Below are 6,000 nucleotides of genomic sequence, written 5' to 3' on the forward strand. Positions count from 1 at the left end.
AAATTTAAATTATTTATTACATGGTTTATAGGTCCGTGTTATTATTTAAATTTAAATTGGATTTTTTTAAGATACTTTTTTATCAGTTTTAAATAACAGTGCTCCCATTAAAGAAGTACGTTTAAAACAAAGAAGTGAGCCTTTGATTGATTCTGATATATTGGATCTTTATAAAGAATAGGGATTTTTATAAGTAGAAGTTTAGGAAAACAGGCAATATACAGATTTTTACAAGCCGTCTAGCTTTTGCTCATTTAGAAATAAAGTTCAAAAGGCTGTTAAGAAAGCCAAATCTGAGTATATATATGCAACAAACTAGAAGAAAATAAACACAATCCAAAACTGTCTGTGGTCTCAGTTAAAGGATCTAGGATACAGTAATAGTAGTAAATTGTCACCTATTGTATAGTTCTTAACATAGATGACAAACTGTGTTTTGACGCTAAAACAATAGCAAATTATTTTAATCATTTTTTTACTACGGTCGCATCAGTTCTAGTGGAGAAACTGCCTGTTGCATCAAATTTGTTCAGTGTTTCATCTAGTGTTTTTCAAAACTTCTACAAGCAGAGAAACCCTGAGTCAAAATCCTTTAAACTACATACTGTTTCAGAGCAATTTGTCCTGAATGAATTATCCAAAGTAAATTCTTCAAAAAACACTGGGCTTGATGGTATTCCTGATAGATTTCTAAAGGATGCAGCTCCTTTTATTAAGATACATATCACATTTTTAATAAATAATTCTATTGTTAATGAAAGCGTGCAAAATGACTTAAAGAGTGCCAAGGTCAAACCGCTTTTTAAGAAAAGTAGTAGGTCAGAAGTTTCAAATTATAGGCCTGTTAGCATTTTATCAATTGTGTCTAAAATTCTTGAGCGAGCTGTCTACACTCAGCTGGAATCCTTCTTAGTAAAAAATGGTTTGTTGTATTAATATCAAAGCGGGTTCCGTGGTAACTACTCTACCGACTCCTGCCTAATACACCTTACAGATTATATACGTAGATAATCTTCTAATGATTTATTTACTGGCATGATCATGTTGGATCTTCAAAAGGTTTTCGACACAGTAGAACATGCTATTTTATGCGGAAAGCTACAAGTCTTGGGTGTGGAGTCGGTGGAGTGGTTTCGCTCATACCTAACCGACAGAAAACAGTCTGTTCATGTTAACAATACCAAATCAGATTTTGATCAAGTTGTGTGTGGTATACATCAAGGAAGTATATTAGGTCCTCTGCTGTTTTTATGCTGCATTAATGACATGAATACAAGCATCAGTTCTAAATGCAAACTTATACTTTATGCTGATGACAGCGCTATCGTTTTTTCTCATAAAGTCCCTGATATTATTAGACAAGTTCTTGGTCAAGAATTGCAAAACTGCAGCATGTGGTTAACTGATAACAAATTATCCCTTCATCTAGGAAAGACCGAATGCATTCTTTTTGGCTCCAAACGTAAACTTGGCAATATAGGGGATTTCAGCATTCAATGTAATGGCCATGAAATCAAGTCTCAAGATTCAGTCAAATATCTTGGGTCAATTTTGGACTCTGATTTGTCAGGTACATCTACTGTGAACAATATTGTTAAGAAGGTTAACTCTAGAATCAAATTTGTATATAGACAACGTGAACTTTTAAACAAATCTCGTAGGAAAACTCTTTGTAATGCATTAGTTCATTGTCATCTTGACTATGCTTCATCATCTTGGTACTGTGGCCTTACCATGAAGTCTAAAAATAAACTCCAGGTGGCACAAAATAAAATTGTTCGTTTCATTAATAATTTTCATCGTAGAACCTCGCTTTCAGTGGCAAGTTTTGCTGATCTTGGTTTTTAAATGTCGAACAAAGATGTAGACAAGTTAGGCTAAATCATGTACACAAAATATTTTATGACAAATGTCCAAGTTATATGAAGGATAAGTTTGCCAAATGTAACGAAGTTCACTCATATGGCAGTAGATCCAACTTAAAATTTTATGTCCCACATAATGGTGGTTTTACAGCAGCTTCTTTTTATTATAATGGTATACGGGATTGGAACATGCTTCCAAATAACATCAAAGACACAGAATCAAAGTATATTTTTAAGAAATTAGTCAAAACTCACCTCTTAAAGGAGATGGAGAAGTTTGAAAAGTCTGTCTTTTTGTATTCATAATTTTTATGTATTAGATAAATATAAGTTCGCTTTCTAAGAATACGCACAATTTTTATATAGTTGCTTTGGTATTTTTTAAATATTCCTTAACTATTTGTATAATTGTGTGGTATATAATATAATTATGTGATACTGATAGTAGTTTATTTGTGATGAATGTCATATATTAATTTATTTCATCTGAGTATGTGATATCATATTATATAATACTGTTCACTAAATCATTTAATGCCAACTTAAATACCTTAGACATGGACCCCGTTGGAAATAAGCTTTTGTACTTGTGCAAATCTTTACGGGTTATCCCGTGCAATGTCATTTATTATGTTAAACTTTATTTGGTAAAACTTTATTTGGTAATTAATTAGATAGCTTTATCATTAACACCAGAAGTAATACTTGTTTTAGTAGATCTAGTATTATGTATTTCATGTAAAACCTTCTGTGATATAACTTATTAGGACTCTAAATATCATGCAAATACAATATGTGATATATCTTATATTGATGTAAAATGTACTGTTATTGACATAATGCACGAATAAAACTAACTAACTAACTAATTACTGTACAAGAGTAAAAATTCTTCTACAAGTTATTCACGGTGTCAAGTGCCCTTTCATGATAATTATACTCATGTACACTTCATTTATGTGCGGAAATGCAACGGTAATATGGTACTTGATACCGTTTTTCTCATGCACAGGTGGTGGGGAGGAAATGCGCTCAAATATTATTTTGCATTCTCGCCCCGGCATTTGGCGCAATTTTGCCCCGCAATGTCGTGAAATGTGTGAAATAAGACACCATCTCGAACAGGGTTAATTCATGATGGTTCTAAACAACAGGTATGATTTTTTTTATTTCTTTCTTCTAATCAACATGTTTTATGAACAAATTCGTTGAAATCAAATAATAAAACACAGCTTTAAATTTCCATGCTTCCTAAAATAATTTAAGATAAATCATACCAATTCATTACAATCCTTGCTACTAGAATCACCATAACACTCAGCGCTGTAATCTTGCATGCTCAGATAAAAAGCGCCGGCTCCATGTGAGCGGCTTCTCTGTGATGGATGGATGTCACCCATACCCCTTTTGGTACGCCGATTTCTGGCAGTATTTCTGATGCCGAGGCTAGGTGCGCCGGATTACACTAGTAGAGCAAACAAGATTCGGAATCCATCAGAATACAAGCAAACATAAATTACAGCTATAAACTGACTTCCATTTCTAAAATAAAACCCACATTAATGTGGCAACCTGTTCGGATAATACATGCAAAAAGGTCTTTGGGGGAAGTCTCCGGTGCCACATTTAAAACCTAAATATTTTGGCTCATCGGAAGCCTGTTTTAAGTTCTCCGACCCTTCGATCTAAACCCAAGGTCATTTATACGAATCGCCGCCTCAATATTATGTATACTTGTAGAGCAATTTTGGGATTTGAATTGACTGAGCCTGAAATGCAAAACCATCAAAATCCAAAGCACTATATGTTAGGGTGTGATATTCACAAACTTGCGGTCGTTCCTCACACGCTTGTAATTTATATAATGTATAAATTTAATTAATACTATTGACTTAAGTATTATTATGTTAACGATATGGATTCTTATAACTTGCACTGGATTATAGCAACGTAGACATACAATACCCGCAAAAATAAGTCTTAATTATTTAAAAGAAAACGCTTTTAATTCTACCGTGAACACTACATATTTATGTACGTCTCGCTACGCGGTGACTACCTCATGGAAATACTTATTTGGACTACTTAAAACTGTCGATTTAAACATTTTATAGATTAAGGAATGACAGCAAAATTTTAAAAAAATCTAAGAAAAAAAACACGATCATTTTTTTAGTAGGACATGAAATCCAATGCCACGTAAATTTTGTAACTTGTTCGGGGCGGGGGTCGCTATCGGGTCAGTCGAGCACGGTAAATCGTATAAACAGCCACAATGCTATTTCACGGTACCTTACCCCTTGCCACCTTGCAGCAAGCATAGGTGGTTTGTGTGTTGTACGTTATAATTGAGCCTCATAAAGACAAAGCAAAACGGCAATTAATTTGTGTGAAAATTAAAAAATAGCCTGTACAGTGGGATTTTTAATTATTAGATACGTGGCCACTCATTAAAGAGGCGCCAAAATATCGCTAATATTTACACATAACGCAAATCTGTTTTCATGTGCTGTTTTGTCAGTAAAGTCAAATGAGTTAAACATTAAAATCAAATACTAGTAAATTATTTTTGGCATCTATCAAGTGTCACCTATACTGTGACAAGCACAGCCATATGTATTATACATACTTTAACGGCCGTAAGGCGGTCTGAAATCGCCTCTAGACACATAGGTTAAAAAACTGAAAGAAGCTTACACGTACGTGTGGCCCCCCGGTAGGAGTATTTATCTTGCGATAAAAGTGATATAACTTACTTACCAGGTGAACATATTCTCTCAATACACCAAACTCCCTTCGAACACCACCATTTCATTCCGCATCACACATTTATCTCACTTAAAATGCCACAAATACAAAACACGTTGGACCCCCTGAATACGGTCCTGCCTTGTTTTCCTTTCTTGCGTTGTCATTTCGGTGATAAAGTGCTGACCAATTAGCTGACAATATTAAAGAGGGATACTGATTACCAATTGCTGACCATATAGATAAAGAAGGAAAATCTTATAAGTGAAATGAAAGAAGCATGAACAGTTATTTTGTGTTTCATTATGTACTTTAAGTTTGTTAAATATTAATTTTATAATGATATTTTATTCAAGTTTTTATAAGAATCTTTAGTTGCAAGCCAAAAGCAAACTGGCTTACTACTGTAACGTGCGACGCCAAACAAACACCAGATGGCCGAGCTTTCTGGTGTAATGAAACAAACACCAACAGATCCCTTCAGAGAAAAGCATGCTCAACCCTGAAGACTTCTCTATTCTCACATAGCCCGGGCTTTGCTAATTTGCATATTACCAACCAAGTTTACACCCGGTATGAACGTAATTCCGTTTTATACGGGATATTATTATGAACGTACCTCCGCCGCCTACATGGGACCGTTACACTTCAACCATCAGGAAAGCAGAGCTTTAAAGAGTGTTGAAGTTCCAACTTACTATGCCTCACAGGACAGCTGAGCTTTCTAGCAAGTGCATAGAAGTGGAGACTATGAACGCACATCCACCGCATACAGCGGACCGTTACATTACTTTCCCCTCCGAGAAGACTCATCTTATGGGTAAGGCAACTCCGTTCCGGCAGTTATCATTATCCAACTTCTGCCACCATTTGTAACGTGCGACCGTGAAACAAACACCAGAGAGCCGAGCTTTCTGGCGTAATGAAACAAACACCAACCCTGAAGGCGTCCACTGGTCTTTATATACCACGGTGGAGAACCCACGTGACTTATTTGGTAAAGTGCACGGCAACAAATGTCAACAAGTCTCGATTCAGGTAAGGTTTTTAAAGATAACTTTCTTAATAATTGGAGAATTTTTGTGAAATAAAGACCATAAACCCCGCATTTAAGAGCTCTATCCACGGTAATAAAGAACTTTCTCTAATATCCTAAAGTTTTCCTGAAAATCTTGACAAAATCTAAGGCAAAGTACACGGCTTTTGACAAATCTATCGCTTTACTTCATGTTAGCCGTAAATAATTTATACAAAAATCTTATTTTAAGCAAAGTTTATTTATTTCTATAGTTTTCAGCGTGTATTGTTGAACTTCTTATAGTTATTTCAAGGCGAAAATGAACTAAAACCAAATTGATAAAGTACACGGACATTTTAGGTTTGATAA

This window comes from Mya arenaria, chromosome 6, assembly GCF_026914265.1.
Source record: "Mya arenaria isolate MELC-2E11 chromosome 6, ASM2691426v1".
Classification (NCBI taxonomy): domain Eukaryota; kingdom Metazoa; phylum Mollusca; class Bivalvia; order Myida; family Myidae; genus Mya; species Mya arenaria.